Below are 13,124 nucleotides of genomic sequence, written 5' to 3'. Positions count from 1 at the left end.
GCCAACGCCTCAATGTCAGGGAAAGAAAGCAAACAAAAAGCCAGGACGTTCTCTTGCTACTGCAGCAGGTTTTAGGGAAGGCCCCACCCCAGGCCCTGCCTCCTCCGGACCCCGGCACGACATACCCAGGTGCCTGAGTGGGACACACAGATGCTTTGAGCCGCCGTGCGCTGTGTGGGCTCTACCGGAGCCCTTGTCCTCAGAGAAGGAAAGTCAGAGGCAGGGGAGGGAGAGAAGGAAGAACAGAGCTACTGAGTGCTTACCAGGTGCAGAGGGGAGACGAGCATATGGCAAAAAAGCAGAATCGTGAGCCTGACCTGAAGGAATCGGTATTCTAACTCAGGAGCTAAAACTTACCTTCTATGACTTGCTCTTAGCTTTACACACATGGCTCTGATTATTTTAAAAAGTGACACAGAAAAATGTTGGGGTGAGGAGAGGAATGGGCTCAGAGGGAGAGATTACAAGGGGGTAGGCTGGCAGGGGCGATGGATGCAGGGGCAGGAGAAGGGGAGCACGCCCACCACAAAAGGGAGGGAGAGCGACCTGAAGAGCAGCTTGGCGGTGTGGCCGAGGCAGGGAGGTTATGGTCTCCCCGAGACCGTCGTGCTGAAGGGCCAGGAAGAACGTGCCAAGCCATTAAATGAGATGGCACAGGCAGCGTGCCCAGGCAAGGCTCCCAGCACAGAGCCCTTCATAAAAGTTAGTTCGCTTCCTCTCTTGCCCGCGTGGAACGCGTCCGACGGGGGGCTGCAGATAGAAGAGATAAGGGCCTGGCTTCTAAGAGGAATTTGTTTCCCGGGAAGGATGAAGCGTGTGTCATACAGCACCCACTAAGCGTGACACCGCAGGCCTGGGGTGGAGGGGAGATGTGCACAGGCGCCCAGCCGCCGAGACAGGGGTTCCCACGCAGGTGCCAAGCTGTGCGAAGCCCCCAACTGCACCTGTGTGCACACACATGCATCCTCTGCAGACAGAACGTCCAGAGTTGCCAGGGGTCCCTCTCCTGGAAGCCCCCTTCCCAGCCCTAGCACCAACTGTATACACAGCCCAACTGCCAAGCCCCCGCAGAGGCCCTGGGTGTGGACGGCCAGCCCCACGCTCACGGTCACAGGGGTCCATCTGCAGGTAGGAACCCCTGAGGGTGGCCGCAGGGCGGGAAGGAGGGCTGGCAACCAGGTAGGCCTGTGCTCGGTTTCCCACAATCCCTTCCCTAGATGGGGGCTCAGGTCCCTCACCCTCAGTTATGCCCCAATCCCCTTGTCACCAGGTTAGAAATAACGTGTGTGGAAGGCACACAGCTCAGGTATCTGAGAAGGTCTGCTGTTGTTTTCCATGACAGGCAGATCTTGGTAAGAGAGAGATTGGGCCAAGATGTCCTGAAGTGGCTCCGTGGGGGCGGAGGGTCAATTTCCAGGAACCAGCGTGTCTTGGTGTTTGCGTTCAGTCACTGCTGCGGCAGCGGGATGCTCTCCCACGCTCCTCGCGGGCCCTAGGGCAGTCTTCCCTGGGACGGAGACACGAGAGCTGCTTGCCAGGCATCACCCGGGTGGTGAACTGGGTTCTGAAGCCCTGCTTCCCTAATCTAGTACACTGGGGGCCGGTGAGGGTGGCACACTCTGCAGCCCAGAGAAGGGCCTGTGGCCGCACCTGCCGGCTCACCTGGAGGCCCCCGCCCCAAGCCTCCCCGCTGCGGGCAGTTCAGTCCTCACTGTCCTCCTGTGCTTGAGGCCGCCAGATGGCAGAGGAGGCGGTCCCCCGGCTCAGCACTCTCCTGCCCCCTCCAGAGGTGCCCGTTCGCGAAGAGCTGGCGAGAGAGGCGTGTTCGACCCGCGGCCCGCGGTGCGTGGAGTGCTGCACCCCTGTGAGCCCAAAGCAAGACGCAGGCTGAGGAGGGACACTGATGGTTTAGACGGCCGGTTTGCCGTCAAGCTGGCAAGGCAGGATGAGAACTCAGGGCCTTGCATTTCTAGGCTATATGCAAATTTTCAAGTGCCCATTTTGAGGCGGGGTTGAATGCTCAAGTGTGTTTGTGGGAGGTTGTGGGGGGAGCTCTTGCTGGGTCCCTCGCAGGGGAGACACGCTTGTCACACAGCTTGGCCCTCCTCTACACCTCCTGCCTACCAGGCATGAGTCAGGTCCAGGACTGACGGGCGGTGGGCGGCGTTCCTGGGTCCCTCTCAGGACCGCCTTGCAGGGTGCCTGGAGGAAGCTAGCAGCTGGCTTTGGGGGCTCCTAGGGCCGTCACACCCAGAAGGCAGCAGGAGAGGAGACTTTCTGCTTCCAGAGTGATCCGCCATGGGCCAGTGGCGGCCCTGGAGCTGGCTGACATCTGGTAAATGAGTGCAGGGTATGGCTTTCGCTTCAGGGCACGCACACAGTGCTCCAGAGGGACCCCAGGGGCCCAAGGAAGCCTCCAAGGTGAACTCCATTTCCAAGGGTTAGTGAGGAGGCACAGCCGGCCCCGGGCTTTCCCTTGGCGGCTCCCCTTTTGCGGGGAAGAGTGTGCAGTTGGCCTCCTGTCTCCTTGAAAGCAGCCCCTCCGGGGGCGGGGGGTGCAGTTGACTCTGACAAGCGCTTCTGTGAATGAACCTGCAACTGTTTGCCTGCGACCCCCGGCCCTGCTGCTCTGCATGCCTCCCCCACCTGCAGATCAAGGAGCCCGTTCCTGGGAGGAGGGTAGGAGGCCCTGGGGGGTGTGCAGAGGGGGGAGCAGGCAGCCTTCCCGCCACAGCACAGCTGTGACACACCACCCAGCAGAGCAAGGCCTGCTCCTGAGGCAGCCTCTCATTCAGCACCCTCCGAGCCCAGCCTTGCTTCCTCTGCCTCCGGACAGAGAGAGAAGAGGGGGCAAGGCCAGGCGGCCATGAAGTGCTGCCCACACAGGCCAAGGTGGGGTCACGGCTCCCAGGGACTGCCCTCTGTCTGTGTTTTATGCAGAGAGAGAGGACGGACGGGAGAGGGGAAGGCTCCCTGTGTATCAAAGAAGGACGGTCTGTAGCAGACGCAGAGGTGGGATATACCCATCACAACGGCTCTCTGTACACAATGTCGAAGCCTTTCAGTAATGCTGAGGCCTGAGCCCCCCCCCCACCTCGAGTAACAGCACCCCCGCCCTTTTCCTGCTGTGTGTGAACCTGGCACGGGGGAGGAGCCGTCAGAAGAAACTGAGTCGGACGAGAAATGGCCACAGGTGAACTGTTCTCCCTTGAGCCTCCCCTCGGAAGACAGAGTGATGGGCTTGTCACCACGGATTCCACAGGTGGGTCTGGGAAGCCTGGGGTTGGGCCTTCCTAGACCAAAGTGTGGTAGGAATTCGGGAGACAACTTGGGCCATCTCTTCAAAAGATGCAGCTTTAAAAAAAATTATTTACTTGAGAGAGAGAGAGAGAGCATAGAGGGAGAGGGAGCAGCAGACACCTGCTAAGCAGGGAGCCTGATGCGGGCTCGATCCCAGGACCCCGGGATCATGACCTGAGCCGAAGGCAGACGCTTCACCAACTGAGCCATCCAGGTATCCCCAGATGCAGCTTTAATTAGCCTCAGAGGGACCTGCCCAGTGATCCCAGTAAGATTGTGGGGGAATCTACTTATCCCTAAAGGTCAACTACCCAGCCAACCAAATGTCCCCCTGACTTCAATCATCCCCTGGGCCTTGGGGGTCACCCGGGACCCACCCCTTCCTGGGATGCTACCACGTGCTGTCCCTCAAGATTAAAATGAAATAAAACTAAACAAACAGAACAGAAATGCAAGTACGGCTGTCGCGGTACCTCTGTCCCCCACCCCCGACTTCTTTGCCTCCCTGCTTTGAGCTCCAACCTCTTGGATATTTATTGTTCGTTCCCTCCTAAATCATTCCTGATGGCTGGACTGCTCACACTCCATCACAGGGAGAGGCTGTGTGGAGTCACCGTTCTGTTTAGCTTGCAGAAAAAGGAGCCTCGTAGGAAAAACCCACCCGGGAGCTGTCCGGTGCTGAACTCCGGCATGATGGACGATTATGGACCATCTGCACTTTCAGAGGGGGATGAATTTATGAGTGGGAGAGACAGCTAGAAGAGTGTCCATTACTATAACTCACGGCCCTCTTCAGAGATATTCTAATCAGGCATCCTGTGCTCCTACCAAAAACCCCAGGTTAAGAACTGGCAAGGGGGGAAATCAGTTGCTGCCCCCCCCCCCCAGAGCATGGCCGTCAAAGGTGCTGGGGTAGGGGTATCAGGGGGCCGGGGTGGGACAGCTGGTGGAGGGACCCTGGGCCTGTCAAAGCACGTTCCCATCAGCATTTCCTGGTGCCCCTATCACACCACCGTCCCTGATTTCTTGCAACTGGTGTCGAGAAGACAGGAGGTGCCAGCATGCCCCTCCCACCTCAGCCCCTGCACAGATCTAGTTGAGATTTACTGACAACCAGGAATCATGCAGAGGGATGCAGCAAAAAATATCTGGATTTTCCCGGTAGGCTATGCAGTTTGATATCATGTGCAGAGAGGAGAGGAAAGGAGTGAACCTCAATGGAACACCAGCCCCAGGGCAGGCACCAAACTGATTCACAATAATCTTATTCCTATTTTATAGGCGAGAGAACTAAGGCCCATGGAGGTGCATGACAGAGCCAGGCTTTCAGCCCAGGTCCATCAGACCCTTACCAGCCTTACCAGCCTGCTGCCTGCAGGCCCAGAGGATGATGCAGAGCCTGTCCCTGCCAGAGCCCGAGAAAACCCCGCTTTCCCAGTGCCTCTCCCACAGGATGGCTCCTCCCGGCATCACCTAATCCGACCACAGCCCTCTGTAATAGGTAAAACCAGGTATATTAATTCCCATTTTAAAGTTGAAGCAACTAAGGCCCAGAGAGCTTAAGTGACTTTCTTTAGGCCACACAGCTAACCAGCAGTCCAGCTGGGATCAAGCCCACATCTCCTGGCTCTGTGTTCAGCACCTGCTTGCCTGCCTTCCCAGGAGGTTGATCTGAGTGCGGGCATTCTAGAGAATTTCCTTCCATGGGGACCTGGCCTCTTTCAGACTCTCCCTCTGTAATTCCTGATCTTCTCTCCCTTCCTGGATCCACACCCCTCCAGGAAGGTTGTCACCCAGCTCACCGGCAGAGCCCTTGAGAATTCCCCCCGTGGACAAGCTCCAGGACTCTAACCACAGACGGTGGACCTCAGGGAGTGAGTGACTACTCCTGCCAGGACCCTGCCATCCTCCAAGATGCCCAGCTCAGCATTAGTGACCCAGCAGACGAGTGTTCTGGAGTCGGGCCTTAACTGGGACAAGATCAGGTTGCAGCTGAGAACAGCAGAAGTTCAGCGGATTGCTCTTTCATTGCTTTTATTTATTTTGATTAATCTTTTTTTTTTTTTTTTAACTACACTTCTACTTGTCTCACCCCGGGAGCTCACCTGAGGCTCCTCCATCTAGAAGAGACTTCTGTTCTTGACATTCCTCTCTGTTCTAGTCACTCATCTGCTCTATCACCCGTTCACCCGTGCAGACAGAGGACAGGACCTGACCTCGCACTGGGCAGCCGGGAGCGGCAATTTGCAAGAGGTCAGACCTGAGCTGAGCTGGCTCTTAAGGGCAAGGGAGGTAGTCAGGTGAGGAAGGAGGGTGGGAGGGCTCTGCCTTGGGGACACAAACGGGGGGGGGGGGCGTGGCATGCTGTCCACGGGTTTGGAGCTGAAAAGGGAAGGGGGGGCTCAGCAGGGAATGAGGTCAGACTGGTGAGTAGGGAGCCTGCCAGTGGGCGACCCTTTCTCACACAGCCTTCCCCGAGTCCTCGCACCCTGCAGGGTCAGCCACTCTGACAAGCACTGCGGGCACAGGGTCAGCCCCACACAGGCCACACCGTCCCTCACAGCGGGTCTGACAGAGGGTCTACCTCTGGACCAGAGTGTCCAATAGATGGTGTGACCAGGGAGACAGTCTACAGCTGAGCTGTCCAGTAGCACAGCGGCTACCACGTGTGGTTTGAGAGCACTTGAAAGGTGGCCCAAGGAGTTGAATTTTTAATAATATTTCATTTTAATTCACTTAAGTTTCAAGGGACACGGTTTTCAATGGCTCAGTTCTGGATGGTGAGCTGCCCAGAACAGCCTCAGGGTCTCACACTGCCTGACCCCATTAGGCACTGGCTGAGGGGAGGTGTTGACAAGACCCTCAAGCTCCAAAGCTTTGAAACTTGAGCGGACTGCTGGTACTCGAGCCACGGAAGGGGGTAGAGCTCTCTGCAGTCTGAGACATTTGGCTTCCCTGTGAAAACAGCATCGGCTTGATGAATGGCCAGTGCCTGCACTTTGAGAAATTAAATTCTCGGCTTGGACCGAGCAGCATGGGGATAACCGTGGCTGGCCAGGGACAGGGACAGGGCACCTGGAGGGAGCCTAGGCAGAAGAGGGTTCAGGTTCTGGCCCTAGTGGGATGGGGAGGGGAGGGCAAAGTGGGCAGAGAGCTGAATCAGCAGGTGACCCAGGCACTGGCTGGAGGGAAGCAGGGAAGGAGCCACACAGCAGAGACGGAGCGGGGGGCGCTTGGCAGGAGAGAGACCTGGCCCATGCCCACCTGTCATATCCCAGACCCTGGCCCCCAGGGCACCATCATTGCATGGAAAGGATCTCTCCAGGGCCCATTCACACCAGCTCTGACCTTCCCACAGAGCTCACCCCACTGCAGATGCAGGAGAATTTATGGACCCCCATTATTTGCAGCCAAACTCTGCTCTCCATGGAAACCAATTCCCCTCCTGCTTCATTATTACGATTATCTTCGTTAATGCTTGATATAATGTCATGTTATGGCCATCCCAGGGGCTCCTATAAAGGGCCGTTTCCCCAAACCTGCCCTCCACCCTGGCCAAATTCCCGCAGGCAGTCCTGTCCTCCTGCAGAGAGGTGGGGGAGGAGAGGGCCTCATCCTCCTTTCCTCTTCTCACACTGTAAAAATTACTGCCAACGATATTATATGGTCATGCCATAAACTCAAATCACCTCCGAGAACTTCCTCCATTACCACCTCACTATATAATCCAGCAGTTACTCCAAACCTGGTGTCCTATCCTCCTTCCCCTTGCAAGTAGGTTTGCAGGCCCCATGGGGGCCCTAAAGGACATCCTCCGGTCTGTGCCTCTCTCACAAAGCCTGGGAAGCCTGAGGCCACCCTGGCCCAATGGGCTTCCCCGGGGTGCTTCTTCAGGTCACAGAATCAGAAGAACCACTCAGGTGCCCCCCCACCGCTGTGCTAGATTCGCCCCCTTGCTTGCTCCAGCTATGGTCTCCCACCCCGATTTCTCTCCACTTGGTTCCCTCCTATGAAGAAGAGGCCAAGTGTGGTGTGTGGTCATGAGGGAGTCCGGCTCCTTCTCAGGCCTTCAGACCCGTCAGCACTGACCTCTCCTCCTGACTTCCAGAGTGGAGGAAACTGCTCATGCCAGCAGTGCTTCCATTCACACCTCCAAGTCAGAGCCTGAAGACCACCCCACCCACCTGTGCCTACCCCAGGCGAAGGGGGACACAACTGTCCTCTGTATCTGCAGCTACTGAGCAATGCTGCCCTGAAAAACGGGCCATCAGATCAATGCCGGAACGTGTGTGCACGCCTGCATGAGTGTACGTGTGTAATCATATGCATGCATGCGTGGGTGTGTTCACGTGTGTGTGTGTGCGTGCACACATGCGTGTGTTCACTGCTTCCCACCTGAGATCAACCCCACTCTGGGATGGGCACCTTCTCTTTCCCCATCCCCCGGTCCCCAATAGAGGGGCCAGCAGGTGAAAGTAGAGTTTACGACATCACGCCGGTTTTGCTGCTGGGCAGGGGGGTTCGCCCCCTGCCCTGGGTGGTTCTGGAATTGTCCTAGGACCACCTGGGAAGCCCCTCGGCTGTACCCGGTTTTCCCCGCACAGATCCCAGCTGTCCCAGCACAGGGGTGCTGTGGGTTGCAGACCTTGAGTCGTTTCCATACATGCTTTAACTAGACGAGGATGTGCTTCTGCATCTCAAGGAGGCAGAATTTCAGGGCAGAGGAAGGCGCCTGGGAGTTGTCCCACTTCTGTCTCCCCGCCTGACTCCAGTCAGTTCTTGTTCTCAGACCGGGGAGCCCAGCCCCTGGCAGACGTGGGGACTTTCGGTCACGGTCATGTGGCAGGTGTATGCCTGTGGGGTCATCCCTGGGTGTGAAGATCCCCCGCCCCCGCCCACTGTGGCCCCTGACCGCTGGGACAGTCCCTGGTCACTCTGTCCTGTTCTGACTCAAGCTACCTCTTGGGTCTATTATCTCAATCTGGGCTGTGGGGTATTTTTCACAAATGCGTGTCTTGTCGCATTAAAATACCTGGACCCTTCTATGTATTATTTAAAAAGATTTTAAAGTTTGCATCTGTAGCTGCCCCCCAAGCCTCTACTTCCAACAATCTTCTGAGCACGTCCATTGACAGCCTCCTGCCACGTCCCAGGTGACTTAGGATGTGCAAAAAGCAATGCGTCCCCACCTCCATTGGTGAGGCCCCCCTCTCGGGCCTCATGGCTCAGGGCCTTCCTGTCACGCGGCCTCCTCAGTGCTCAGCCTCCTCGTCTTCTCTCGGCATCTTTGCTTTCTCTCAATCCCACTGCCTCCCTGTCAGCTGCACCCGGGTCCCCGCAGCGGCCTGGCTGGCCTCGGGGTCTCCTGTGGCTCCCTCCCCGCCTGTGCCGTCAGTCTACCTCACCCAGCACGCTCAAGTCCTTGCTGCCCCACAGGCTGGCATCGTCACATCCAGGCAGAGGTATCGCCCCTGGGGGGCCGGCAAGCTGCACCCCAGTTACGGAGCCCAACCCTTTCCTGGGACCCTGAAGAACCTCCCTCCTGCAGCGTGAGGCGTCACAGTGCACCCACTCAGCACGAGCGTGGGGCCTTCTCACAGACTGCAGAGTCTGATCCCCAAGGAGAGCGGACGCTCCCACAACACAGGCCTGGGGCCACATTCTTTTCGGATGGACCTCGTGCTGTTGCCTGCCTACTGTTCACGTGATTCCGCCCTGTCAGCGTGCTGGAGCGGAGACCACACACATCTCAGCCAAGGTCCCTCGCGGACTTCGCGTGGAAGATCACAGAATCCCGTTCCACCTCGACCATTTTTCCTAATGGCCCTGGAAGCCGGGAGGGTCCAGGCACTTTGGTGTGAAGAGCTCCTGCAGGGTTCTGGGGCCAGCCGCTCCCAGCCTGGCCTGGTCCCCTCGGCGAGGACATCGACCCCCACGACAGTCCTCCCCGCCATCTTGGACTGCTGTTTGCAGTTCCACGTCCGGTCTGAGCAATCGCACGCCCAGACGGGGTGGTAGGTTTGATGAGATGCCTGCTGCTCACCGGCAGCTCCGGGAGCTTCTGGCCCCCAGCCTGCAGCGGGCAAGGGGACGACAGTCACCGGAGGCCCGGGGCAGAACCAGCACCCTCCCGCTGGCCTGGCCCTGCCATGCCGCCCGCCCCCCACCAACGCCACCTCCTCATCCTCATCGGCTGCTGTCTGGGTTTGAGTTCTGTCTCCAAATTGGAAATCAGTCCAGCCATTCAGGACCGGAATTTGAGCCCTAGGAGGGAAAGGAGCCATTTGTAGCTCTTTTATTTTTTTATGCTGCTGAGCAAAGCAGGGATCAGGAGGAGCACAGCTGTCAGGGAGGCTTTGTGATAAATCAATATGCTGCCCGGGTGCGGAGAGAAAAGGGAAGAAGCACGAAGCCCCAGGGTGCTGGGGAAAGGGGCCAGTTATGGGGTCTAATCTGAGCACCTGAGTCAATAAGCTAACACGGGCGGTGGGGGGGGATGAGGAAAGGGACAGAGACAAAGAGACAAGGACAGAGAGAGATACAGAGAGAGAAGAAAGAGACAGAGCCAGAAGAAAACAGAAAGAAAGAGAAAGAGAAAACAGGGAGAGACAGAGAGATAGAGACAAAGAGACAAAGCAGAGAGAGACAGAGACAGCAAGCCCTCCCAGGGAGGAAAAGGACTCCGAAGCCCCATGAAGACACGGCCGATCGTCTAACCCCCTCCACAGGGCAGTGTCCACCAAGGAGTTGAGAAGCACGTTTTCTCATTTCCTAAAGTATTTTCATTTTTTACGAAGTAGTCACCCTGGCTCTTTTCATCCCCAAGCCCACACGGGCCTCCCCGGGTATCGTGACCTGCAATGGCTTCACTTTCTTTTTGTTCCAGAGACACAGAACTGTTTAATTCTCGTCCTTAAATCAATACCTGGTGTCATGTCATCCAAAGCCATTATGTTTACACCAGAAAAAAAACTCACGGAGCCCAAGAGGAGGCTACAGCAGAGGGAGGGGAGAAAATCATTGCCTAGGAGGCTGCGAGCAGGAGTCCTTCTCCGGACTGTCCACCCTGAGCATTGCCCGCAGGCTCTGCCCTCTCCTGGCTCTGGGACAGAAAAGCCCGGGAGAGGGGAGGGGGAAGGCAAAACGAGAAGAAGAAAGATCCTTGCGGCAAGAGCGTGCTGTGAGCCCCGAAGCTTTAGTCTGATAGCAAACAACTTCTCCCCCAAGACCACACCAACCCTCCCTCTACCCCTCCTCCCACTGTGGCTGCTCTCCCTGACCCTCACTGTCCCTGGTCCCTGGCTCCGTCCCCTCATCCTGCAAGCACCCTCAGCTTCCACAACCTTGGGCGACCTCCTTCCTGGCACCTTCCCTCCCTCATTGCCTCTCCGGTGTCTTCTCTCTGTCCTGCACCTCTGACCTCCATGCCAGTCCCTGCTGTGAACTGGGCCCCTGCTCCCCTTCCCTGCTCTCCTGTGAGACGTCCCGCACCCTGGTCACCAGCGATCTCCTCACCGACAAGCCCAGTGGCCGACCGTCAGTCCTGCCCTGTCTCTCTTTTCTGGCACCTTGACCAGTCGACCATACAGCCCTTAACTGGTCTTCCCACCATCATCCTGTCTCTACCCATCACCCCTTCCCCAGGGGCTCCATCCTTTCCCACATCTTCAACCATATCCGAAATCACAACTCCTCCCCGCCTCCTGCCACCCCGACCTCTTCCTTCTCTCCCGAGATTCATGTCGTCAGTTTCCCAGGAGACATTTCCACCTGGAGACATGCCCAAGGTGACCTCATCCACACTTAATTCTCCCCCTGCATCCCCATCCCGGGCGACAGCATCACCACCCTCCATGGCGTCTAGACTACAAGCTTGTGTCACTCTAACCTCTACCTCCCCCGCCCCCCACGCTCAGGGGGTTTCTGGGACTGCTGTGCCGCCGCCTCTCCGTTCTCTGTCTGTCTAGGCGCCCTCGCTGCTCTGGCGTGGCTCCTGGCATCTTCGAAGAGCATGTTCAGTGGTCAGATCCTGTCCCCACCGCTTGACAATCTCAGTGCCTCCCCATCACATACAATCGGCCTCGTAACCTCTGGGGTACCCTGGGGAGACCGCTACCTAGAAAAAGGCACGTACATACACGGACACTGAGTTCTGCAATCATTTCAGGAGGCTTACGAAACCCATGGGAACCCATCTGCGAAGGACTAAGAGCTCTCCAGACAAGCTTCAAGATCATCACCATCTGGCCCCAACACATCTTTCCAGCCTTGATTTCCTCATCTGTGAAAGGGGAGCAACAGCGGACTCACGTCAGGGGGTGTCTGTGAGCTTAAGGACGCATGCGTGTGAACAGTGCACAGAGCTGTGCCCCGCATACAGCACACGTTTTGTCTCTCACTGGTCCTCCCAGCCCACCCTACACACACACACACCAGAGTTCCTCCAACAAGCTGGGCTCCCTTGACCCACCGAGCCTTGGACATTCCATCCATCTAGAATATTCTCTGCTGGTGAGCTCTCACTTGTCCTCTGCAAACTGGCTCAGATGTTACCTCCTCTCTGGGGACATCTTGGCCTCCAATGGAGGCTGTTGGCTGGTCACCCCTCAGGGCTCCCAGAGTTCCTGGTGCCATGGTATCTGCTCTGTGTCCAGCTGCTATAATGGAGGGAGGGTTGGAGCAGCCCCTCCTCGAGTAGACTGCGGTCCTGGAGGGTGGGGCAGGCTGGGTCCAGGTTCTCATCTTCCTGGGTCACAGGGCCCTGCGCCAGTAGGTGTGTAATACAAGTATGATTCATTTATGAACAAAATAGATGGAGACTCCCATTTGTGACCAAGGGGAGATGCTGAGGACAGACTCGGCGGGGGAGGGCACTGCATGTGATTTCCCTCTCACCCTGATGGGGACCTGGATACAAGCTAGTGTGTGTGTGTGTGTGTGCGTGTGTGTGTGTGTGTGCGTGTGTGTGCGTGTGCGTGTTCAGATGCATGCTTTACTGTTGTTATTCACCTTAATATATGCCAGGCCGTGGGCCAAGCACTGAACTTGTATTATGTCATTGGCCCCCCACACCAACCCACAGCAGACGCTAGTATGACCCTTGTCTTACAGTGCAAACCAAGGCTCGAGAGGTTACCCCACTGGTCAGATGTGACTCAGAACGCCACCCAGTGCCTCGGTCTCCAGTGCCAGCCCCCCAATGTCCACATGCACAGTCTCCTGTCCACTCACTGTTCAGGGCACAGAGCCCCGAGCCTCCCAGCTCTGGCTCCTGCCTCCTGCTCCCATGTTACCTCCAGTGACACCAGACATTGCCTCGGCTTTCCCCTGACTCTGCTCACCTGTGCTCATGCTCACAGGACCCTGTCCGCACCTGGAATCCCCTCTTTCCAGCGTGTGCTCCCAACCTCTCTTTCTCCAAGTCTCAGAATGCCCGAAACTCCCGATTGCCACGGACTCGGCAATCTCACCGTCCCTGAACCCCACACTGCCTGCAGCACATACCTGGAACTTAAATTCTTCTGTCCAGGGTTGGGATTTTCCAGAAATCCTGCCCAGGTTCTCACCGTCATACTGTTCAACTGGTTCTTACAGAAGAAATGAGACTCTCGATTCCTCACACCTGCTGATCTCCCCGCACTACATTATAGTGACGCCTCCCTCACTCTCACCTGTGAGTTCAGACAGCGTCACGTCCATTCCTTCATTTTGTTCTATTATATCTCCTTCTGTTCTTTTTAAATCCCAGTTTCCCAGTTGGGACGACAGAGGTTCCAAACCCTGAAGCCCCCTGTCCAGCAGCACATGGAGACAGAACAGCACAG

The sequence above is a fragment of the Ursus maritimus genome, unplaced genomic scaffold (genome assembly GCF_017311325.1).
Source record: "Ursus maritimus isolate PB19 unplaced genomic scaffold, ASM1731132v1 scaffold_24, whole genome shotgun sequence".
NCBI classification, from domain to species: domain Eukaryota; kingdom Metazoa; phylum Chordata; class Mammalia; order Carnivora; family Ursidae; genus Ursus; species Ursus maritimus.
This window is presented reverse-complemented; position numbering follows the sequence as displayed.